The following is a 27,502-nucleotide window of genomic DNA, read 5'->3' as shown; positions in this document are numbered from 1 at the left end:
CTTTATTTTCACAGTTAAGATATCTCAAATGCCTGAATACACATTTACTATTTACCATATTTAAATGTTCACTTTCAATTTCCTCTAATTAAGATAATTTAGCTTGAAGTTAAATAGCTGCTCTTAACTATCAACTGATAGTTTTTGATTGATAGATGGTTGGTGCCTCTGGAGAGATATTTAAAGTACTCTTGTCAGTCACAGTAACCTTTTGTAAGTTTGAAAAAAAAATCTCTGGTGGAATCTCAACAATTTGGAAATTTCTGGTTCTTAGAGTTGAATTAAATATCATGTTATGCCCAGTAACTTTTCATTTTAGTATTGATACTATTAATTGAATTGTGAGCAATTTCATATAGTATAACTCATTCAAACAAGGCAGACAGAGGATTCATATTGTAGCAAAATCTCTGGATTGTATGTGTCCTATGTGCTAAAGGGAGGTACCTTCTAGGCACTACTTTGACAGGTAGTATAGGCTATAAATTCTGGGATAGTCAGCTAAATTCTGACTGTTAGTCACATATATTCCTGTGTATATTAGGAAAGTTAAACTGTAATCTGTAGGGAAATAATGGAGAATGAAATAAAATACAATAGGTCCTGGTCAAACATAGATTTGTTAAAAAAAAAAATCTCCCTTCCCACAGAAACAAACAAACAAACAAACAAAAACTACTTCTTTTGCAAAGACTGAAGGTGTTTTTTTTCAAGGTATGTTGTCTCTACATTAAGCAATTCATTAAGGTGAAGAATGCATGAACTAACCTCATTTATTGAATGAAGCAACCTGAGAGCTGATACCCAACTCCAGTCTCTGGACAAACTTTTGCCTGTCCTTGTCTTTGGTTTAGAAGTAACATAGAAAGAAAGCCCATGTTTCTAATCAGAATCAAAAGGCTGGACTTACTAGAGAAAATGTGGGTCGTTTATTTAGAGAGGTGGGGGGAGAGGGAAGGAGGGAAGGCAAGAGAAAGAGAGGGGGGAGGGAGAGAGGAACGGGGAAGAGAGAGAGAAAAAGTAAAGAAAAAAATCTAATAGATGAAATCCAGGGATGGCAGGAACTTGTATTAGGTTTTGTTCAATTTAACTTTGATAAGGAGGAATAAGTACGGAACCTTATCAGGATATCTGACACACACCTGCTCAGGAGCTGGGAAACTTAGAAATCTTAAAGAAGATGGTGTCATTTTTCCAACATTGCTTGGGCACCAGATCATCCAGAGGGGAATTAGCAGTAAAGCGAACAACCAGAAAATTTGTCCCTCTGTTTCTGTCCTGAAGAGGTAGAACAATCCAACCAAGCTAATCCTAACCCAAACATGGTCATCACTCAAACATTTGTTGATTGGATTCATAAGTCATAACTTAGAGCAAGACCCCCAAATCCTGCTCTACTTGGACACAGACAGAAAAGGATCATGCTGAACATAGGCACTGTGCAGCCAAACTACACTGACACAAAAGTTCCATATTCACAGTTTTTCATGTGAGTGTCTGAAGTACAATGAAGAAATAGGAAAATGAGCATGTGGAGACTGACTGCTTCTCTGAATTATCCAGCAATACCTTGTTAGGTAACTACTACACAATATACGGCATCAAGCTAGGTGAAACTTAAAAACATACATACATATGTCATAACTAATCCATGCAACAAATCTGAGTGGTGATTATGTTCGAGTCATAGTTTGTTCTGGAGATCAAGATACTGCACATTTCTTTTTTTTCTTTGTGTATATTACTTAAATAATGTGCCTGTGAATAATGAAATGTAGATGCTCATTTTATATGTAAGATGATGAAAGCTTAGAGTGATGACATTTTAAATTAGGCTTTCTAATCACTAAGTGACAGTGTCACAAGTTGAGGTAGGTTCATTCCAAGATCACATATAGTATGCTTAATATTTAATCACTTATAATATTTCTGAGTTGTTGAATAATCTCCAAGTTCACCAGAGGCTGCTGCATGCTTTACATTCACTGTTTTGTGCTCCTTTCCCATTACCTACCACAGTATAAAATGCCTAATAAGCCTCTCTCATTAAATATTAGTACATTGGAACATTTACCCAATAGTCTTATGAAAGAATTTCTTGAGCTTTCTGTATGTCGCTTCCTTTTCCAGGTGCTATGGTAGATGCTATGCATGGGAGAACTTCTGATATCAATGCTGCTGTAGAAACGTGGACAAAACAAATGTGAACTGGACTCTTCCATAGCTTGTCTGATGGTCTTTAGTAAATTAGTTAACATTTCTGTATTAACTAATACATACTTAAATAAGACACAGTTGTAAGATTGTGTCAATTTCTTTCATAAAAGTTTGTTTGGCCTTCTTTGGATCCTATATCCTGAATTTTCAAAGCTACCGTAAAGACATAACTTCTAGAATGTTGTAACAAGTGAAAATCTAAAGACCCTGTAGAGGGAAGTATGGTGGAAGTTACCATATGGAGTATATGCCTAAGGAGTTTACTTAGATGTACAAGCCCAACTTTCCTCTGAATTTCTGGCTCTAAAACATGGCCTGGTGTTCTTAGTTTACATACAAGCACCCAAGTAATACCACAACCAGTTCAGGATGAGGTTAAATAGTTTTTTCATCTAATAATATAACACTCTCCACACTAAGTATGAAAATCTCTCCAAGCTCCTAAATAATATGCAAACATACAACTTAATATGTTTTACTTGTACATATATATACATATATGTACCTGGTGTTCACAGAAGGTGTAGGATGACATGAGATTCCAAGAAACTGAAGTTATAGACAATTGTGAGCTGCCATGTAGGTGCTGAAAATAGAACCTCAGTCATCTGAAAGAACAACACATCTTTGTAACCACTGAACAAGCTCTCCAGCACTTAAGTTAATACATATCTTTAATAAACCATATGAGAGAACTTGAATCCAAGTTCCACTCTAATGTCCTACAGGTAGACACTTTTTATGTGCAAGGCAGATATCTTGGCAGACCACACAATGGATAAAAGATCAGCAGACAGCAGAATACAGGTGATGTACTCCAACTGCTGAGAAAATGTTCTCTGCTGTGGATACATTACGTATCACCATGGAGTCAACCTTCAGAGCTAGTGGCTTAGGATCCATAACAAAGAAACTCTAACCTCTTACCAGTTGCAAGATTATTGCAAGAGCCACGGTTTCCCTTTACTGCATTAACTAAAATAATATGTGGGAGTTATAAATGCATGAGGAATGGTACTCTTCTGAGAAATGTAGGGATGACTAACATAAATGAAAAACAAGGACTTTATCATCTCTGCATTGGATGTTCTATGTTGATGGAAATGCAAAATGCAAACTAATTCAGGGATCAGCACTCAAACACTGTCCTAAATGTGTTACTATTTGTTAAGAAATATTGATAAGATGATTTTCACCTCATACGTACGTACACTTGTTCCCATATGACACCACACAGATTCATGTGACATATAATGTATCTGTGATATATGTGACAGAGGCACATGAAGTCAGATTGAAGGTCTTGTCTGGTGACACAGCCAGTAAATGAAAGTACCATGATGGCAAACTGCATATTCCTCTCAAAGAACATGCATGGCATTGTCTTCAAATTCTTTCCATGTTAGCTAACTTTTTGACCCTTCTTTTTTTTTTATTAGATATTTTCTTTATTTACATTTCAAATGCTATCCCGAGAGTTCCCTATACCCTCCCCGTGCCCTGCTCCCCTACCCACTCACTCCTGCTTCCTGGCCTTGGCATTCCTCTGTACTGGGGCATATAAAGTTTGCAAGACCTAGCGGCCTCTCTTCCCAATGATGGCCAACCAGGCCATCTTCTGCAACCTTCTTTACCTCAGTTTATTTCTTTGTTAAAGAGCCAAGCTAGATGAATTCCAGCATGTCCCTTTCAGTTCAAATTCTCTTTGAAGAGAAATGTAATTCCCTTTAGCCATAACATTTCCTGTGAGGCAAGAAAGAAAGTGTATTTATATCATCTATCAGTTCTCTCTCCTGACTTTTATTAGTTTTTTTTTTCCTGTATGCCTCGGCCTCCTGGGTCCAGCATCCCTGTCTTTCTGTCAACTTCTCAAGTAAAGTAATGTGTTTCATTACATTTTGGATGCCACACCAGCTTAATCCCATTGATAGAGGGCTATGCAATCAAGCTGACAGTTGGATGATGATTCGAATCGTCCCTGACTCATTACTTTGTGAAGGATTTGGCATGCCAATCAATGGGGAATGATGTGGCGTGCCTTGAAGAATGACAGTAATCCATTTTCCACCAATTGACGTGATGAGTCTTTGACAGACTCACAAGTTATGGGGCCAAAGCCAAACACAATTTGGCACACACCTCCCAGCACTGCCATTTTGCAGACCCTGAGGGTATTTGTCAAAGCTGTAGCCTTCTTGTCTTCCACAGTCTTCAGCCCAGGGTCTCAGGAGGCAGACAGCATTAATAGGCTTTTGCAGGTTAGTAATGCAGCAATGTCCATGACCCCACCTGGTGTACTAGTCCAAGGTGAGAAAGTAAAGAAATAAATTAGACTTCCTAATTGTACCCATCCATGCAGACACCCCTAAATTTATACACCCCAGCAAGAGCTGTCTTTCAAAGTCATCATTTGGGGAGGGCATCCATTTATTCTAATGAGGCTGTCAACCTTTAAAATGCATTTGCAATAACCTTTAAATTTTTTCTTCAGAACTAATATTTAAGCCATGCTATTTTCCTGTCTTGACATCAGAAACATAGCCTCAGCTTGATCATGTTCCATATTAATTTAATTTTCACTTTGTCTATTTCTCTAAACAATTCACTCTGAAGTTATGTAGAATATCCTTAAGAAGTACTGCATTAGAGTAGAAGTGTTGCTAGCATATGATCTCTAGCCTTAGGGTCTGGATCCCTAGGGTAATTGCTTTGGAAACATTCACATGACACATATCATATATATATATATATATATATATATATATATATATATATATATATATATATGTATATATATATATATATATATAAAATTTTAATGAGAAATTTCTGATATAAGATATTGAGTACCTTCAAATTTCTCTAATAATTTAAAAACTACAAATGGAAACACCACAGAAGGGAGAAGAGTTCTTCCCCAGAGCAGAGCACAGGAATTGGTTGTCCAGTTCCAAATGGTGAGCCCTTGAAAACATATATCCAAGTAACATCATATGAGCTTAACATTTTATATTTAGGAATATATAAGCATATACTTACACACATGTAATAATAATTACAAAGAGGTCATGAATTTGAAGGAGAGCAGGGGATGGACATATGGCAATATTTGAATGAATTAATATCATAATTATATTTTAATCTAAAGAAAATAAATAAAAAATGAAATGAAAGAACTACTCTCTTCTCCATTGCATTGCCTGCTTTGTGAAAATAGTCCTGGGATGTATATCCCTATCAAAAATCAATGGAACCTGCATTTTTCTTCCTGCATATCTAAACTATTCATACCAGGACAGCTATCCTTCCGTTATAGTTGTAGGTTGTAAGTGCTGCCTTTCAAACACGTTGAACCAAAATAAAATTATTATCCCTCCATAATTGATAGATTCATTACAAATGCAAATTAAACTATAACCAACCAAACAAATTGACAAACTACAATATCTTACAAAATAGCTTAAAGAAACACTCACCATCTCTTAATCTGTGCCCATATAGATTAGGATTTCAAATATTGTTTTCATGACTTCCTCTTAAATATGAATAGTCAAAAACCACTAATGTTTCAAAAATATTAAAAATAAAAGATAAAGACCCAATACAGAGAATACAGAAGGCAATACTGAGGTACTGGTGATACCAGTTTGCAGTCAACATTTTTTGATTCTAACTTAATTTCATTTCAGTGTAATCTCAGACAGTAGTCTGTGTTCCTTAAATTTTTTTGTAACTTATTAAGACCTGTTGGAATGCTCTGGATATTTTGTAACTTCAAGGACATTATGTGTGTACTTGAAAAATTAAGCCTGTTCAACAGAGCATTTTTCAATGCCTCTTGGCTAAGGGTTTAGTTAACCGTCATGCAGTTTCTGGATCATATGTAGATTATTATTTTTTTCTTACAGTTACGCAGTATTTGTCAGATGTGCTTTGAGGCCATGTTTGCAACCATATACACATTTGGGATCACAACATGTCTCCAGTGACTTAATTTTCTTATATTTATAAAGTCCTCATATATACCAGTGGTTATATCCTTTAGTATTATACACCAGTTTTGAATAGTAACAGGATTGTCAAGTTTCCTTTAAGTAATATTGGTAAGGTATGTCTCATTGTTTTTCATTTATAACCTTTGTAGAATTTTCATTTTAAATGAACTTCTTTCAAGCAGCTAGAGATGGCTCCTTTTTTTTTTTTTAAGTTTCACAATACAATATTATGTTTCTGATTGCCAATGGGAGCACTTAGAATATTTTCACATAGTCTGATTCTGAACTTTAATTTTGAATTTGACTGTTTGGTTTTCTCGGTTTTCTGTGGTTTTGCCTTTATCTTTGACTTCTTTCAAATTAACTGAATTTAAAAAGTAAACTGATTATTTATTTTGTTATCTGTGCTGAATTTTAATTACCTTTCTGCAGTTGTTTTGATGGTTGCTTTAAAGGATATCGTATATAGTTTCAGATTATCAGAGTCTCTCTCCACTGTTTTTGCATCAACTCATGAGGCGTAAGACGGTGCCAGTATTTACTTTCTTGCTCAGGTTTGGTGTACGTTCTTGTGCTTTATTTGACGTTGTAAACATTTCAGTATTGGCCCTAAACCCATGGCTATTGATCTAATTTATCATGCATTGCTATTATTTTCATATATACTGTAAACTATCTTCTAAAGAGATTTTTTTTTAAGCCTTACAAATTTCTGATACTATTCACACCTGTGTGCGGATTAGCAGTTTTGGTTGCTATGTTTCTCTTACCGGAGGAACTCTTTGACATTTCTTAAGATAAAATCTATAACCAGAGCATAAGTCAGTCAAGGAGAGCTACATTTCGTTAATTGGAATTCCAAGAGAAGAAAGAGGGAAGCTGGAAGGGAAAGAGAGGGGTCCAGCAAACTGTTGGGGTTTTAAATTCAGTGGGTCCCTCCAGTGACCGTGGCTTTAGATAAAATAAGTGCCCATGTCAGGGATAGGAAAATTCAAGAAGCTTTTAGACATCAGAGAAAAATAAGACCACTTAAAAAACTAATCCAGAATCAAAAAGTTGTAGGGGTAAATGGTTCATCAGCAAGGTGAGAACAAGGAATAAGCTGGCCCTTAGAATAGAGACTAGCAGAGGGAAAAATTCGCCAGGAAAGGCTTGTTCCTTTGCGTCCTTTTCTGGGAAGTTATTGATTAATATGCCCACGAGAATTAGCAGACACAAATGAGAAAAGAAGCAAACATTAAAAGTGAAGATGTAATACAAGAGAAAAACAGATGTGATTCACAGCCTTGTACTGAATATAGTCAGGAATACAATTGCTCACTTCCCATAGCAGGAAAACTGGTCACCCTGCAGGACTGAGAAAAACCTGGACTTAGATGAAACCTGGTTAATACCTAGAATGTTTAACTGAGTTTGGGGGAGGGGATGAGGGTATATTTCAATTTCCCTGGAAGTGTTCAGGTAAATTAGTGGAAGGTACATAGAAAACTAAACAATTTGAAATCCTGAGTCAAATATTAACTCATGAGTAAATACAAAATTCTACCCCAGAGAGAATGTCCTTGTATACTAAGTGGATTTACCTGAGAGTGTTATGTATTCAGCAAGCAATGCTGAATTGTGGTTTAATGGGAAAAAAAATGTGACAAAGTACGAGAGACTGAGGGATGCAGACCTGTATATCTGAGCATCTGCAGAACTGGTGAAAATAAGTCCAGAGTCTCAAAAATTCAACCAGGAACAACAAAACTGGACCAAAGGGGGAAAAAAATAGAAGAGACACACATTATTCAAACCTGCAGAAAGACTGAGATAGAATGAGGTAGATACTTGTGGGAACAGAAACTTAGACTTTTAGGGACCAAACACACTTTTCTTAAGAAGAATCCTGGCTTACCAAACTTTGTACAAAGAAAAGAAAATTCTACAAATAAAAACTGAATTCTCAAGGACAGACATGAAACTCTCAATGGATAATTAAATTTAAGAGACTGAATATTTAATTCTAAAATCATTATTCTCATAGTTGATACAATAAAGAAAGCTTCAAGTGTGACATGCCAAGTGTGTTTGTAAGTGTCTTGTCTGCTGATACTCTGCAGCCCCCTGCCAGCTTGCTCATATTATTTTACTTTATATACCATTAGTTTTTTCCTCACTTAAAAAAAAATGTGTTGCTGCATAAACAATGTGCTACAGAAGATAAATAGGTAACTTCTGACATAAAGCAAAGGACTGAGTGGGCAGGACTCTCAGGAGGCCTTTCTAATCCTATAGTAGAAACCTAAGCTTGGAAGCTAATTATCTTTAAAGTATTAGCTGCACTCATTATGTGAAATGAAAAAGCTTCATAATGGCATTTTTCTTCAGGTATATTATGTACGTTGACTATATTCACCCTAATGACTTCTGCCCCCTCATGCTAATACCTTTCTTCTGAAAGAGTCTTCATTCTACATCAATGTCCTATACGTTCACACATATTGAAAACCTTTGGTTTTATCCATTCATAAAGATTGTGCTAGTAGCTTAAAACCAGTTTGTTGTCTGTCTCTTTGCATGCTAAGAATCTTTCTTTGTATAAACCCCAGTAACATCCCTACACACTCTCTCAGCCCTGCTCTAGTTGAGCCCACACTATACTATTTGCCTGATTGTCTTGATTTTACTTACAACTTTCTAAAACTAGATTAAAAGGAAATGCTTGTTAAGTGGCTAAGCAAAGCCACCATTTTACCTTTTTATTTTCTCAAAATTAGAAAATGATGTAGATTTATGAGGGCCAAGGCAAAAGTACCCGGTGATGCACAGCCATGTAAAGTGGGGTGACAATATAGTGCCAGAGAAGTGTTAGCGAACCTCAAAAGTCCAGACACAACTGATCAGCTGCAATCACATCAGGGCCTTTATTTGAGCTAGCTCAGTTCCCTCAAGCCACCTCCACCCTGCAGGACAGTTTTGGTGGAGAGGAGCCCTGAACATCTATTGGGGTAAGGATTTATAAAAAACAGCAAGCTGGAGTGTTTCTAGCCTGGCAAGATTCTAATTGGAAAGCTACTGTGGTCTTTAGCATAATTGGCTGGTGCTGGGAGTCAACCCATAGATTTAACTTCTGCTTCCCTCTGCATTGGGGACACTTAGGCAGTGGGCAGGCTTATAGGGGATTTACCAGGAAATGCTGGATTTGTTGGGGGAGACTATCCTGGAGAAATTGGTATTGTTGGGGTTAGCCTAGAAACTGGAGCTAGGATTGAGTTTTCGTGCAGGTAATTTGGAAACTAATGCTAGGTATTGGCCTATTTTCCTGGATTCAAACTTAGGTCAGGTGGCTGTTAGGAAGTAAATTTCCAGGGAAGGGATTATAACCTGGGGGTGTGTATTTGTTGGGGGAGTAGCCTAGAGACTGGTGCTAGACACTTGGTTTGTTGGGGGAATAAGCTGGAGATGCAGGAAAATGGAGTTCGCTAAAATGGAGTCTAAACTTCAAAGATTTGGTCTCTCATCAAGCTGAAGAGAAGAAACAGCACAAAGAATGAGTGCGAGAGCGAGAGAGAAAGAGAGAGAGCCCACTAGAAGAGGAAAAAAGGTACAGGTAACATTTAAGACAAGAAGAGAGTTAGCAAAGGAGAACTGACTATACTTCAAACATTTAACTGAAATTATATACTATATATACTATGTTGTTTTGTAGTACCAAGGAAGTATTTATGAACTCTGAAAGACCAACCAGGAGCCCATCAGTTGCAATCACACCAGGGTCTTTATTTACAAGCTGGATCTTGGGGTTAACTCACCACAGGTATGGAGAAAAGCCCTGAACACTTATTGGGTATCATTTATATAAAACATAGCAAAAGAGGGGTGAGTGTCTCTAGCCTGGCAAGCATCTCATTGGGGTGCGGCTGTGGCCTTTAGCAAAATTGGATGTTGCTGGGAGTCATATCATAAACTGTTTTCCTCCTGATTGGTGGTTGTTAGGAAGTAATTTTCCAGGGGAGGGATTATAACCTGGGGGTGCGTATTTGTTGGGGGAGTAGCCTAGAGACTGGTGCTAGACACTTGGTTTGTTGTGGGAATAAGCTGGAGATGCAGGTCTTGTTTGGGGTTAGCCTGGAAACTGGATCTAGGCTCAAGTTTTGTTGAGGGTTAACCGGGAAATTGGGACTAGGTACCAGCGTGTTAGTTTACTTGAATTTAAACTTAAGTTAGGTTTTCCATCATGGAATCTGAACCCCCAAAATTTGGTCTCTCATTTTATTTGCTTATTACTATATTCTGAAACTTGAAAAATACTTGTGTGTCCACACCTCTCAATTGGAGTCAATTATAAAACATTGTCTTTACAATACATTGGAAACGTCACTTGCTTATTGTTTGTCTTAAACGTGTTCTCTTCTGCAATGCAAATATAGGACTGTCCTCCGTTGTGTCATTTAAGTATGATAAAATTCTTATGAAAAAGAAGAATTATGGATGACAGAAAAATCTACTACAATCTTTGCATAACCAGCTAACCAGGCAAAGATCTGTCACTTGTCAAATTTTAGAGATTTATTACTCCTGTTTTTTTTTTCCCTCATATTCCTCCCCTTCCCACTGAAGGTCTGCATTACAAAGTCTCATCTGGTGCTAGAATCTTCAAGGACAGGAGCTGCAAACTTCAATCCCTTTATTAAAAAATCTTGGTGTTGTATTTTAACTGAATTTCATTTCCTAGGGATGGAACTCTCAGACCCTTTTATTGCTTTGCTGATCTCCTGCATTATATTCTGTCTCCAAAAAGGGCTCTGTGGCCCAAACTCTACTGCTTCCCACCACTTAGATACAGCGTCAGAGACAACTCAAGATGTCTGATTTTATATAAAAGATAATAAATGGGCACGAATAGATGGCAAGGTTATAAACCCATCAGGATTCTAAGATATACTGGCCCTGAGTTTATTACCAAGGTTTCATGTAATCAGCATGTGTATGGAGTCATGAAACCTCCAGTCTATTGAGAATTCAAATGTTATGTTCTTATGCCTGAGGCCTCATGAGATCACAAAATAACTTTATAGAAATGCTTGCCATAGTATACATAAATATATCACCCATTGTCACTCTCCCATGCACAATATGTCCACATCACCAGCTTTCCTTCTGGAAGTCCATTTTCATCTCAATTCTTTTAATAAAAATACCTCTTGCATTTTCTTTCTTTCTTGAAATAACTAACAGTTCTGTATTTCTTTAATCTCACCTGCCTGTCATCTATTTTATTCATATCTTCCATTAATGTTCTTCAAAAATGTTAAAACATTTATCACTTATAGGCCAAGCTGAAAATTTAAAATATCATCTAAAAACCTCCCCTCAAAATGGCAACAGAGCTTCACTGTACTGTGCATTTGTTCAGACTGCCATATCTCTTCCCCTGGCATCATGCCCTGCCCACAGCTTCCATGACAGAGACACTTTACCCACACATGAATCCCCTATAAATTGTGGCTACAACAGTTTTATAATCAATGGGGTGACCTGACAAGTTATTTTTTGTTTGTTTGCTTGCTTTGTTTGTTTTTTCTTTCTTTTTTCAATCAAAATACTGGTACTTGGGTCCTGAGAAAGGGAAACAAGGTGGCAAGAGAGGAGAGCTGAGTTGATTCCCACTGAACACATGAAGTTCACTCTCATGACAACAGGACAAGAATTCTCTCACATCGCTGCACACAGCTCTCAAGATACTTTTGTTTCATGACCATTCGTTGAACTGCTATCAGATGCACTCATTTGCCAAGTTCTTAAGACTTTGTAGATGTAATTCATTTTAAACTGGATTATTATTTTAAACATCTGATTGGGTTAGTTTCATCTAGATTCTAAACAACTTCAGGGCCCAGTCTGTACTGACAGCTTCCCTTTTGATGGTAGGTATGCATTTAAAATGCCATAATAACAGGGAATCCACTATGAACATCCTTTCTTAGAGTCACAAGACCAGAACAATGACAGAATCTATGAACATATTAATGTGAAAAGGGAAACTTTCATGGGGGTCCCATCCCTAGACAAAGAATGATAGCTAACTAATCCTGCTTACAGCTGATTAGCCTCTCTCATGGATGATAACCTTAATTCGATGTCCAGTGCAGAGTTCTATTCCCTGAAATCATATACACACAAACAAGAAAAGCTGATTCATCAGGCTATTAATAGATTCATTTGTGCATACACATAGACACATATGTGTAACAATGATAGACAAGAAAAAGAAGCTGTTAACCTGAGAGTTGGGGGAAACCAAGAGTGGTTGGAGAGAGGATACAGAGACATCTGGAGGAGGAAGTGTAGGGAGTGGTATAGTTCTCCTTCTACTCAAAGCAAGGGAATTGTTATGGACTGCATCCTGAAATTTTGGGTAAAGGATCATGTATTTAGTAAGGCTGTGAAGTTTGGAAATAGTGTCAGAGGTGGCCAGCACTTAGATGTATGGAGTAATTGAGAGGGGTAAGAGATACTATGCTACACATCACACACATGGTAGAGTCTTCAAATATTCTACTTTCACATCTATCGCTGTAAAGTAGAAACTTAAAATGTTAACTAATAACAATACCTGTCCTTAGAGCATGACCTAAGCCCGATGAACTACTCCAGACATCTCCTTCCTGTAATGACAAGGCATGAATAGCTGGCAATCTGATGGTCAATCTGACCTTAGAGAGGCAGCCATTCTTCTGCCACATCCATAGTTAACTGTTCATTACTTTGAATTACGCCCGTATTCCACTTGAACGCTGTGGTACCTCAGATGTAGTTAATGCATTTTGGAATCATTCGTACTCTGTTTTTAAGCCGGGTAAAAAGGTGGCAGGAACCGTGGGAATAATTAAGGAACCCTAATGGAGCAATTCCTAGGTCATTAGAGAATCTTCTGAGGATGGGCAACTGTGTGTTCATAATGAGAATATGCTGCCTCTTCATTGCTCCCATTTGAGTTAGGGAGTGCGTGCTCTCTCTTGCTCACTGAACTTGTGATTTCCCTAATTTCTGAGTATTTCTCTGTGAATATATTTCAATCTATGTTCCCAGTCAGATAAATCTCAGTAAAGACTGGCTGGCTGGAAAATCAAGGGACCACCTCCCTTCCTCTGGAGGCTGTGAGGTATAGTATCTTGATGGAAGAGGGAGGGACCACCTTGAGAAACAAGATCTGGGGACTCTAAGTCTGGAGTTTTAAGATTCATTAGATCAGAGCTGATGTTCCTCTTGAGAAACTGGTAGCACTGAAAATTGGTGAGGGAAGATGGTGTATGTGAGACTCTTAGTGGACTGAACATAATCGTGTGTTTTATTAGTCGTATGTGCCCTGTGAGATCTTTGCATAAACTTAGGTCTTTCCTGTGGGTGCATAAGGCTAGCTGAGTGGACTCTGATTCCATAAGAATGAAAGGTACCCAATGCTGTCTTGTGTTACCTCTTTGGAGGAGCTTGGTTGGTGTTTCCTTGACACTGGCTATCATCTTCTGTGACGCAGAACCATCTATGACAGCTGTGACTCTTAACACAAAATTATGGACAGTGTCCATTAGTTATGAAAGTTGATTTGTTACTACATACAATGTATACTACTTGATTTATATAACCTTTATGTATTATTTAGTCATGGATAAGTTCATTTGGTTAATATATGCAGCCCAGCACTTCTAGGAATATTTCTAAAAGTGTTAGAATTAGTAGCTCTAACAATTGAAATATAACAACATGGAATAATCAGCCATGGCTGGTCCCAGTAGGAAGGCAAGCAAAAGTTGCAAACCAATATGTAATTTCTTAAGATGGACTTACGGCGATGAATGAGTAGAGTCTTAAACTGGAGACATGTTGTCTAATGTGCATCATCTGCTTTGCCACCAGGCATCTCAGGTGGAGGATGCAGTTCAGTAGTAGCAGAACATGCTAAGCACACGTTAGGCTCTGGATTCAATCCCCAGCACCATATTAAACCAAGGCACTAACTTTAGAAGCCAGCATTCATGCCGTGTTCTGTTGAGTATGTCAACCAACAATTTCACGTTCTATACTCCACAACCACTGAGTACTGTGTTTAAAGATTACTGTCAGGAGTTCTTAGTGTTGAGCACTAAGAATACACAGAAGGTTAGAACATAGAAATTTCCCTTGAGAATTTTAAATCATGTTACATATGAGGTCACGTAAGATCTACTGCCATAGAGTTACATTGCTCCTCTATCTTGATAGCCTTGAGACATATTTCAAAGGTAAAACTCACAGACAACCTGTGCTACTTTCCTGTCAGTTTGAAAGGACATTTAACTGACTAATTTTTTCATTACTGTTAGTGGCTAATTACAGAGGGCTATGTTACCCTGTAGGGTTTTCTGCCTAGAATAAAGTAATAACAACAGGTGACGACACCCAGCCATTGCACTCTTAATTCTGGTAAGGACAGTGTTTTCTTCTGACACCAGTTCAGGTAAGTAATGGCTACAGGAACAAAGGTAGAATTACATATTTATTTAAGTGTATGTGTGTGTGTGTTGTGTATGTATATCTGAATGTATGTTTGTGGGTACGTGTTTGTGTGTCTGAGTGCAAATGTGTGTTTCTTGTGTGTGTGTGTGTGTGTGTGTGTGTGTGTGTGTGTGTGTGAGAGAGAGAGAGAGAGAGAGAGAGAGAGAGAGAGAGAGTACACACACATGCATGCATATCTATCTGAGTGTCTGTCTACATATGTGGTGTAATAGGAAGAAATATTGAACTTTCAGAGTTCGAAGGTTACCTCAGAGACTGCCACACCACATATCACCATTTCAGAGGGGAAAAAACGCCATTAGGATTTCAGGTCTCTGAAATATTTGCTCAAAGTCACACATGTAAGTATTCATATCATAAAAATTATTGCCACTCTTGGTACAATACAACCCAGCACCACTGCAAAGCGCTGTCGTCCTGCTCCAGACTTCTGAACCCTTTTTCCTTTTTCAGTGTCCTCATAACTGTCACTCTTCTGTGAGGCCTCCAGAAGGAGCAAAGGTGTCCTAAAATCTAGTCAACTCTCCACATTCAATTGGCAGGTTAATCGAAAACAATTTTTATAGCACAATAAAGGGCTTAAGAACAAGGGAACATTAATATTTGTTTCCCGAAGAGTGGACCCTGAGTGAATAAAGCTGCTTGCAATTGAACTATGGTACCCAGGTGTGGGGGATACACTTTGCTCTGCTCCATCTTATTACCATTAATCAGGCAGTGATGAGCACAGGCTGCCAGACACATCTCTGCCAGGGTACCCCAAGAGGCATGTCACCCCATCCTGGGCAAAAGGAGCAGCTTGCCCAAGTACCTTATGTGACTGCAATATAGTTTTCATGATGCATTCTTAATAAAACAAAAGGTGGCCTTTTGACAAAAATATCATCTGGTTTTTATAATGTAAAATGCGGCAATTTTATCAGCATTTGCCCTGATTGGTTGTCATTAGCCCCTTGCCTTCTAATAAAATTTATGATAGTGTTCAGGAGTCCAATTTGACAGAAAGTGAGGTGATTGCGCCCTGCTTAGATATCTCTCTGGCATCTATTCCAACAATAATGCGGTAATTTTATGCATGAAATAGCACAATTGGCATAAATAGTTATAATCCCGAGTGCTGTCTAAGGAAGCTGGCTGCTGGAAAATTAGAGAGCGCTTCACACTTTTGAAACAGGTAATTAGGATTTTTTCTTCATGCTCATACAAGGCAGAGTGGAGTTTCATTTTATGTTTCATGTTTCATTAAGATATAGGTGTTAAAAATAAATGTTGAATTTAAAGCTGCATATATTATGAAATTAAAAGCATAGTGCACAGTAGGAGTGCACAGATACAATGGGTCCTTGGGGATTTATATTTAGTAGTGACAGGACTATTCTTTGAAATAGTTTGGAACAGGTAGTGTGCCCTTGTTTCAAGCCCCATTCTTTGAGAAGGATTGGTTTATGACTAAGTGACATTCAGTCATAAGGTCTTTGGCCCAAGGACCTGAACACCACTTTTATATAAACTAACTGAATATATATCTTTATTTTAATTGGTAAGCAAGGGCAGGCTGAGGGTCATGTGGGATTCACAGAATTTTTGAACTTTATGTTGGGCTCAAAATTTCTGTTTTGAACTTGGCTTTCTGCTCAGACCTAAGCCAACCCTTGACAGAACCTTTCTGATGCTCTTGAAGCTCACTGTGGTTTGGGGCAAGTGGCAAAAGGCTGTAATGACACTGTCATACTAACCTCTGCTTATGACCCAGCTGATAGCAGGCTTTTAAGTTTCCTTAGCGGTGTCATTATATGTGTTGCTCTGACTAACCTGACATGACACCATCAGACGTTCAGCTGCAGCCCCTGATGCTGACCACTTCTGGGACGGAAGCTCCTGGAGAACTGAATACACCAGGGTTGGATTCAGGGTGCAGGGTGAAGGCACCAGAAAACAGGCTCCAGCTGGTCGTTTTGTGCCTCAGTTTTCTTGTCTGTAAGTGAAAACTGCACCCTCACTTTCTCTGATGTATAATATGAAATACAGTTTCGAGAAGGTTGCTTGCGATCCTAAGGCCCATGGGCATGCAGAGGCGGGGCACAGTTAGATGGTATAGAGTCAACAACACAAACTCTTGGAGTCAGGCAATTGGCAAAAGCAGACTTGTTTATTTCTGGAACTGGGCAAACATGTATACTCCCCTCCCAGCATCTCATTGGCTCTCAGATAGCCAGACATGGTGCTTTGTCTTTCTCATTGGCTCACTCCATCGCCTGATCTGGTGTCAGTGACCTCTAGCCATGCAGGCAGATTCTAGGTTGGCTGGCAGAGGAAGTGTCAGTGGTGCATGGGCCAGCATTGTGGCTGGGCCTCATGGCTAAGTTCCTTCTACACTAGAGCAAGTGGAGCAGGGAGAGTGAAGAGGCATGGCATTCCACACGTGCACAGTAAAAGACTCTTTTAAGATGAAACTATAGCTTGACTTAAGATTTGTTAGACTTTAATGAGCAAATGGGTTCCACAATAGTATTGGCACTTTTGGGGATCATTCGGGACTAAAATCCTATATGTTGCTTGCACAGTTTTCCTTGAAGATACTCTGCCAGTCCTAAAGAAAACTCAGTATTAAGCTTTAGCTTCAAGACAGAGATACCTCATCTCTTTCTTCAAGGCTGATCTCCTGTCCTGAGTCGTCAGCTTATCTGTGCTTTAAGAAAGCAGCCTTACCAGCTTTTGTATCAGGGAATGAAATAAATATCTCTCACTCAACCCTTCAACTTATGCAGAAATGATAATTTAACTAGGGTGAGATAAAAGGAAAGCAGGCTTCAAGATGAAAATTGCTTTCTGGGTAAGAAGTAAAGGAGGGAGGGGGTAATGAAGGAGGTAGGATGAATAAAAAGATACTATGTGGATACTCTGTGGATACTATGTGTGCGTGTGTGTGTGTGTGTGTGTGTGTGTGTGTGTGTGTGTGTGTTTAAGAACATTCAGACAGAACACAGACCTTGGAGTACATCAATCTTTGGCATAGTAAGAGTTAGTGAGCAGTAAAGCTCAGCTTCACATAGAGCAACCATGAGACAAAGAATCACTACCACATATAGGGCACAGTACGCACAGATATTTTCAATGAGCACACAGAAAACATGAGAGAAAGGAACTTTATAAAATTTACCTTCCTCCTTTTTGAGCCTGAGAAGGACATGCAGTGATTGAAATTAGTGGACATATCCAGGGTATTGGAGTAGACAACAAAAATGAACACAAATATAACACCCCCCACACATACACTGTGATATCTAAGTCTTGAGAATAATCAAAATGGATAAGCAAACTGAGGTCATCAGATAATGAAATGGTATTCAAAATAAAAAGGAAGAGTCCCATCATAAAAAGTCATTGAAACTGAGAAGAAAAAGATCTGTACTATTCAATCCAACCCCAGAATACTCAAGGAAAGGTAAAATTACAGATACTGAAAAATTACTGGCTATTAAGGTTTTGGAGAAAATGAAAATATACAAATAAATAGACAAAGCTAAAACATATGGTAGGAAAAACATTGCTTATCCTATACTTTTGGGTAGTGTATTCCAATATTACTACACATTGAACTGTGTCAGAATTAATAGAATGTACAGTGTAAAGAGGAAACCTGTTAGCTGAGGCACATTGCTCCTTAAGGGGAGGAGCAAGACAAAGTAGAGACTGGCAGAACTTTTTGTTTCTGTTCAAGTTTCCTTTAAAGCCTAAAGAGCTAAAAAAAAAAGTGTATTATTTTATATAAAGTAAATAGAATCTACATTATGCAATAAAATGTTTCTTAAAATTTTGTGCTGATGAATGCAAGGCATGTAATGAGTTAGAAAAATAATACAAATATTAAGTCTCAAGTTGAAAGTTTCTCTAGAAAGAGCAACATCCTTCATTATGACTTGACACAGTGATTCTTTGTTTAATAGACAAATATGAAGCAGGAAAGAAAGTCGTCATTGCTACTCATCGCACTGGAGGGAGATGCTGTCTCTAACTACATTGCCTGCCACAAGATCTCTTTCCCCTGCTCGGACTTCCTGATTGGGCTGCAGTGGGAGAGGATGTGCTTAATCCTCCTGGGACTAGTTGTCCCAGGGTGAGGTAGTATTCAAGAAGTGGGGGCTTCCCTTTCTCTAAGGAGAAGGGAATGGGGTAACAGGGTAACAGATTTGTAAGGGGGTACTGGGAACAGGGAGTTGCAATCAGATGTAGAGTGAATAATAAAATAAATTATTGAAAAAACTAAATAACAGGTATAGTTTGTAAAAAAAAAAAAAAGTTTATGAGGCAGTGCAATAGATCAGCGTTGATGCACAAGATGGCATCCTGAGCTAAATAGCTTGAAGTAGAAGGTGGCATCTCTGATACACATAATAATACCAATAATAATAATAATAATAAGTCAAATTCTAAAATAAAGACAAAAAATTTGTTGTAACTGCAATATCTGATAGCTCGTTTTCACAGGTTACAAATTCATAATAAAGAAAATAATATTCTCACAATTATAAATTTTTACAGGATATAGGTTTTTGAGAGAAAAAAATAATATCATAGATGGTTGCTTTAGGTACTTCAAATCTAGGAACTTACTGCACAGTCAGTAAGGTGTGAGTTCTAGGACACAGTACGTACAGAAGGAGACTGTTCACACTATCCAGACATCGTCTTCACATTGGTTCACTCTTAGCATCAGGAATGTCTCTTTTGTTCTGAAGAAAGAGCAAGCAGTCAGTAGATAAAGATGCTTACATAAGTATGAATCAGAAACCATTGTCATATAGTTTCACAGAGCAAGAAAACATACAGTGATAACAATTTGATATATTATTTACTTTTCTCAAACACACAGTTTTTGTGTGTTATAAACTGAACACAATAATGGCTTCGATACTGTGATGTAAATATGAAGTAGAGTAAAAAGCATGGAAATCATTTGCAGGAAACTATTCCTGCTTATATTTTCCCCTCACTCATCAATCTCTATCTTGGTATTAAGTATTGGAGAGGCACCATGACCTATATATTTGATTAATGTTTGACAGTACAGGGAAGAAGTTGGGTAAGTCAAGTCAAGAAGCATTCAACTACATGGCAAGAACATGGGTAGGATGCTAAAAACAAACCTTGAGCTTCTAGCAAAGGTGTTTCAAGATCAATACAATGACTTACAGAACTGAATTACTACTAAATTCAGTTAAGTATTAACTATAATATAATAATGGAACTATAAGTTATAGAATTGAATTATGCTACAGTTTAACTAGTATAATTATTCAGAACTAAGAAGATCATTCACCATTCATTGTGAAAAACCAATAAACATTACCAACTGATGTTATTCTATACAATGGAACACATGGTGAAGGAGATAGGAAAAAACTTGCTAATAAGGTTTTTGGATGGAAAGGGATAAGAAAAAATGTAAATATATATTATTTTGGGGAGTCCTGATGAAAATTAAGGAGGAAATTCAAGAAAAACCCTAAAGTTGTGACCTTGCAAAAATCATAGGAACATTTAGGAAAACTAGGAATAAGTGAGTTTAACTTAGTGTGTGGAACTGTAAAAATGGTCCCTGGAGTTTGGCATTTAGCTTATGATTCACTAACTATTAATTCTAAAATTGAAGTAGACAGCCTGTGTTGGAAACTTAAGTGTGAATTTATTGATTAGATGCTTGAATAGTGTGACATTAAGAGACTTTAAGACAGAAAGAAATTATATAGAACAGAAGGGAAAAAGAGGAAGCAAAAGGAAAAGGTAGGAGAAGGAAAGGAGATGAAAAGAAAAAGTTTGCAAGGAGGGGAGGAGAGAGCCATGGTACCTGGGAAATAGAGAGTGCCATAAGAGAACAGAGAGAAGGTTTCCCAAGAGTCAAATAAATAGAAATTCAGAGACTAGGGAGATGATAAGAGACTCAGAGCTGCAATGCACTAGAGAAAGGTCAGCACTGAGAACCCATTAACAGATTCCAATACAGGACTTCACTTCTGGGTCACAAGAACAATGCAATGCCACTGAAAATATAGGTTAAAAGTTAGATTGAAATAATTTCAAAAACAACATAGAGGCCAATATTTTTCTTTCTTTTGCTTCATTCTTTCTCCTTGTAAAAGTTTCCTTCGAGTTTTCTAATACAGATATTGAGTTTTTCAATTCCACTTTTGTTTCGACCTGCATTCTCTTTATTGTTTTTCCTTATTGAATTCTGTTCACAAGTCTTGAATGATCTTTGTCATATTCACAATCCTTAAGGGATTTTGTTTGTTTGTTTGTTTTCTTCGACATTACCTAGGTATTTATTCTCCTTTAATTGTTTCTCCTTATTGCCATTGAGTAGTTTCTTTGTGTCATCCTTAAACATCTTGAATTCTTTGAAGAACTTTACAATAGTTCCTTTAAATTATGTACCCTGGAATTAATCTAGGTAATTTTCATTGACATGAATTTATAAAGAACTGGGTAGGCTTCAAAGAGACAATATTGTATTGATCTGTCATCTTTTTGGTAGTCCTTGTGAGAACTTGGCATGTGAACTTTCTTCATAAGCTCTGAGTTTACTGAGGAAAGAGAAGGTTGACGACTAGAGAAGCTGTAGAGGTGGGTTGGATCTAGAGGTTAGAAATGGCTTGGTTGGAATGAAAGAAAATGGACAGAGGGTACTGGGTTCATATACAGAACCTGCTTCCTGTTCTAAGCCTGGAATAGGGGGCAGGTATATATTTTTGGATGGATATGGTGGATATGCCATGAAAGACCCCTGTAGTTTGGGGAATAGGTAGAGATGATCCTTGCCTAAGCCTAGAACTTTTTTTGCAGTGAAGTCAGGGAAGGCCAGACTAGACTGGTACAGTAGTTGTGGGATTCAGGCTAAGCCTGTTAGTTACTGAAAAAGTTGTGGAAAAGGAAGTCAGAGCTAGTCACCTTATATAAAGATCATAAAAGCCATAGGATCAGAACTTCAATGAGCATGCGTCTCCTTGTAATATCTGAAGCTACAACCTTAAAGTCTTGACAATATGACAGCCCAAACTTAGCTGAACAAGGACAACACCATTGGTCATCTAAACCAGAAGGGAAAAGACAACAAAGTCTCAACCCTACCCAAAAAACTATAGTCAACTGAGAAAAGCTAGGAACAGAATTGCTGATCTTCTCCAGGGAAGATCATATCAATGTGTTGTCTCCTGACAAACATTCAGCCCTGAAAGCATACACGCCATTAACACAAATGGACTGAACAGAAGAAATTTATGAATTAGTAAAAGGAGAGAGCAGTACTTGGAGGAGAACAGGGAAAGCTCTATGGTAGGGCTTAAAGGGAGGAAAGTAAAGAGAGAAATAATATCTTTGAATCTGAAAAGTAAAGTAATAATAATACTGTTGAACAGGAAAATAGAATGGAAGGGTATAAGAATGTTTAGTAGGTGTTTCCTTTCCTAAAATGAGGTGGGCCAGGGACTATGAAAAAAATATAAAACAGGAAACCGATAAAATGAGAGACACCTATTCATTATAGAAAACTAGGACAAGCAATGAAGAGAGGCAAGCAATGTTAGGACCTCAGATTTAGAACATTCAGATCTCCTCTGGAAGGGAATGTTTGGTTATAAATGTACACAAAAAATTTGTTCAGGACAAAAGAAAATGTGAAATAAGAATGCAGACATGATGGTGTTTTTAGTGGTGGACAATGGGGATGGTTGGTCTCTACTTGTTTGTTTTGTTTTGTTTTTTTCTCAAGGAAATGCAAGATGATGCTAACACAGGGAGACTGGGAGAATGTTGAGAGAGAATTGGAATGTTTTGAATTTGTTCTTAGGAAACTTTTGGGTGTGGAACTGAGGACATAGGACACATTCTAAGGATAGACAGTCCAATAGTCCAAGTAAAATTCATGATAGAGATAAGAGGGGGAAAGGAAAGGGGTATTAGAGGGGTATGAGTAATAAAACGCCCTGGAGACTCAGCCTCAGAGAATTTCAATCCTTGATCTTTGACAAGGTAAAATGGGTGAGGTTCAGACTAGAGAGAAGTTATTGGATGGCTGGTTAAGAGAGAGTGGCATGCATGTGTTGAGGATTCATTCAATGGGCATGTAGGCAAAACTTGTGATGAAATGCTAAAACTGGAAGGTCAAAGACCAGGATACAACGTGGAAGTGAGAGAGTTTCTTGACATGGATGATCAATATTGATTTAAGAGTGTGTGCTTCTACAATGTTTATAATTCAAAAAAGCAAATGTGAGAAAACATGCAAACTAGTTGCATCCAAATACTTACTTTAAAAAGAGCAAAGTAGTTTACGAAAGACAGTTAAGTTTTATCTTGATACTCAAGTGGCAACATTTTTTCCAAGCAGGTTTGATTTCTGTTTTCAATCTCTCTTTTTTAAAAAATGTATTTATTTATTTTATGTATATGAGTACAGCATTGCCCTTTTCAGACCAACCAGAAGATGTCATCAGATCCCATTACAGATGGTTTTGAGCCACCATGTGGCTACCAGGAATTGAACTCACAACCTCTGGAAGAGCAGACCGTGCTCTTAACTGCTGAGCCATCTCTCCAGCCCCTGTTTTCAATCTCTTAAGTAAAGAACCAAAAGCCCTTGGATAATTTATTTGCTCCAGGGTTTCTTTTTTTTTATTATTATGTATTTTCCTCAATTACATTTCCAATGCTATCCAAAAAGTCCCCAATACACTCCCCCACCCAGTCCCCCACCCACCCACCCCCACCCCTTGGCCCTGGCATTCCCCTGTACTGGGGCATATAAAGTTGGCAAGTCCAATGGGCCTCTCTTTCCAGTGATGGCCGACTAGGCCATCTTTTGATACAAATGCAGCTAGAGTCAAGAGCTCTGGGGTACTGGTTAGTTCATAATAATGATCCACCTATGGGGTTGCAGTTCCCTTCTAGTATAAGATCATTCTCAGAATTGGATAACCTGTGGTTTTCTTCTTATTGCTAAGACTGAACAGTTATACAACAGATCGTAGAAAGTAATAACTGCATGGTGTCAATGGGTGATTGCTTTATGATGCTTAATATTGATTACCAACTTGACAGGATCTCAGACACTATGGAATTAAGCCTCTGGGTACATCTCTGAAGAGTTATCTACAGGAGAGAAGACTACCCTGACTGCCAGACCCAGTAAGAAGAAAAATGTTGCGAAGCAGCATTGGTCTCTGTTTTCTGAACAGAAATGCAATGTGACCAGCTGCTTTATCATCCTCCTCCCATGAATTCTCTGCCACGATATCTCCAAACTCGAATCCAGAATAAACTCTGCTTCCCCTTAAAATGTCTCATGCCTTTTGTCTGTTTCTTTGTTAGTTTGTATCAAAGCAAAAGCAAAAATAACTAGTATGTCCATGGAACCAATTCCATAGATGTTCGTGTGCTCCTTGTGTAAAATGCGGAAGAGTTTTCAAGAAACCTGTGGTCGTCTACCCCCCACTCATCGTAGCTCATGCAATGTAAGGACTTTGTGTACAGTATCTAGCCACCACTCATAATAACTGAAATGACAAAAGGACTGTGTGTGTTTCCACTGTCTACTTATTCATCATAATCACTCATATAACTCATGAAGCTTCAATATCATGTGCATGACAGTTGCACTCTACTGTAATAGCACATTTAGGGAGGAAATATCTGCATATACTCAGTACAGATGCCCTTTATCCAGAATCCCAAGTTTTAGAGTCACAAATAGGAAGGTATGATCATAGTCTAGTATTTTTATTGGAATCTGATTGTCAATGTGAAATCATAGATTAAAATTATCATGTTTTTAGAACTAGATGACTATCATCCTCGCAAATTCTATAAAAATATACAAATAAATACTGACAGAAAATGCTTCAGAAACAGTAAAGAAAAAGTAACCAAGTTTTATGCTTATTATTTTAAAATATTTTTAAGCTCTTGAGATTAATTATTAATATTGAATGGTTCTTAAATAAAAGAGAATTTCAAAGCAGATAGGAAACTACATTTAATCATGTGCTAGCATTATGTCCTAGCTCCTGAGGACTGTTTTCTCCTCAATGCTGCCATGGTAAAGGAAGAATGGTCTAGCATTGGACATGAACTATAAGTGAGAACAGGTGAAGCCACCTGACATAAAGTATCTTCATGCCCTTTTATAGTAATAACTTTTATCAAAGATCAGACACAAACACATTTCTATAAGAGAAGGAAGAAGTATTTGATATAACATGACATTAATAAGAGAAAATCATTCTGATCTGTTAATGATAACTTGCATACTAGATCCACAAAGTTGTTTCATAAATACAAAAGTTCTACTTATAAAAATAAATTAATTTTATCACTTGAGACTTCAGTGAGAGGTAATGTTCTAGTTTGGGTGTCAGGGTAAATACTTGGGACTTACCAGGTACCCGCTGAGCAGAGTCTAGTAACCTGCTCCAGACAAACTCTGCTGATCCCATCAAAGACGTGGCTCTCAAAGTGAGGACAGTGATGATTTAGATTCTAGGACTTCTGGGTGTGTAAATCTTATTTCCCAAGAGACTCATCTCTTTGGAATACCTATCAATTTATGCGCAACACAACATAAAACCTTCTTTAAGACATTGCAATGTTGTTTGTGTATGATTGTTTGTGTTTGTGTATACATGTGTTTTCACTTACATTGTTCTTAACTTAGAATATGTAGATGATGGCATGCATCACTGTCAAAGTATATACATGTTTGTGAGTTTATCACAATTCTCAAGTTTGTAAAATCGGACAAGACTCCTGTTAAAAATAGGCCCCCAGGAGTACATTGCCTTTATTTGAGGGAAAAGGGAATCATTTTAGTCAGGGTTTTATTGCTGTGAAGAGACAGCATGACAACAACAACTCTTATAAAAGAAGACATTTAATTATGGCTGGCTTACAGTTCAGAGGATTCGTCTATTATAGTCATTCTGGGAAGCTTGGTGGAATGCAGGCAGACATGGTGGTAGAGGAGGAGCTGAGAGTTCTACATTCAGATTGGCAGGCAGCAGGAAATGACAGTGAGCCACTAGACCTTGGTTGAGCTTCTGAGACTTCAAAGCCAAGCCCCTAGTGATGCACTTCCTCCAACACAGCAATACCTACTCCAATGCCATCCCAACTAATAATGTAACACCCTATGGACCTGTGGGGACAATTGATTTTTATTCAGACCCCCACAGAAATAAATACATGGTGAAGTACCATCACTATTTGGTCAGTTTCTCCCATATATAAGATAAGATGCATGAAGCACATACATTTTAATTTTGATATCTAAATAGAAATTTATGTTTATAAAAATGATTTTTAAGATAAAAAGTGTTTACATTTGCCTATGTAGGTATGTATGTTTCACATATTGTATGTGCCAGCCATTCATACCAAAGTGTTTTATATTCTTATTAATATTTAATTGGTGATTGAAGTAAATAGAAATATTGACTGCAATATGTCTCAGCTTCACTCACTGAGAAACCCATCCTTTTCACAGGATACAAGACATAAGCACACTAACCAGAGAACAACATATTAGATGTAGTCAGCTAGCAGGCTCATCCACAGATGCTAGGCTACATATGCGTGCATGTCAAATTATTCAGAGAAGGACATATGACTGAGTTAGAACTTGTTGGTACTCACATAAGGAGAAATATGAATCTTAGAGGACATTATTTTGTAAATCAAATCCTGCTGGTTGGATGCTTAGAATAAAGTCACAACTTGAATCACAGTATGAATGTGGGAACAGACAAAGGATCCATTTAGACTTTCAAGTTTAGGGATAGTTAGTAGGAATATCTACTATGCTAGCTAGTCTTATGTCTTCTTGACACACAAACCAAACGTATATATAGGGTGGACCTTAACTGAGAAAATGATTCTATGAGATCCAGCTTCAAAGAATTTTCTTATTTAGTTATCAGTTAGGGAAGGCCTAGTCCATTGTGAGTGGTGCCATCCCTTAACTTGTGATATTCATTTTTATAAAAATGCAGAATGAACAAGCTGGAGGACGCAAGCCAGTAAGCAGCATCCATCCATGGCATCAGCTTCTGCCTCCAAGTTTCTGCCCCATTTGAGTTCCTGTCCTGACTTTGTTTGGTGGTGAACAGTCAAGTTGGTATATAAGCTGAATAAACCTCTCCTCTCCAACTTGCTTCTTGGTCATAGTGTTTTATTGCAGCAATAGAAACCTTAACTAAAACACATACCATTTTAGCTCTGTAATCAATAGTAATTAAAATTGTTCTAGAACAGTCCTCCAATTGATTAAGATCGCAGATCCATTGAAACAAAATCTCCTAACATGGAAATGATCTTCCATGTGAGGTTTTTATCCTAAGGTTTTGCATGGCTACAGACAGCTTTAGGAAGAAAACAATGATACCTACTGCAGAGTAAACTGGTTTCTGAAAATCCATTTTGGAGAAAAATAGCTTAGGTGAGCATGGGAACATGGTGTGAAAGTGCAGAAGCACAGAACTCAGAGGATGTGGCCAGCTCTGCAGCAGAGCCCTTCCACTCTCTATCTCTGTATCTCTGAGAAAACTAATGAGCAACTTCTACACTGCTTCCATGAATCTCTGAAATCATGATAAAAATAATAAGGAAGCAATCTCAAGGTATCATAGAGAGGATCAAAGTGGAAAATAAAATGTATTTTCTCTACTTCATGACCTGTTCGTAATCTATAAATGTTTGCTATT

This window comes from Mus caroli, unplaced genomic scaffold (genome assembly GCF_978045245.1).
Source record: "Mus caroli unplaced genomic scaffold, Mus_caroli_1 scaffold_19, whole genome shotgun sequence".
Taxonomy (NCBI): Eukaryota; Metazoa; Chordata; class Mammalia; order Rodentia; family Muridae; genus Mus; species Mus caroli.
Note: the sequence above shows the minus strand (reverse complement) of the source record.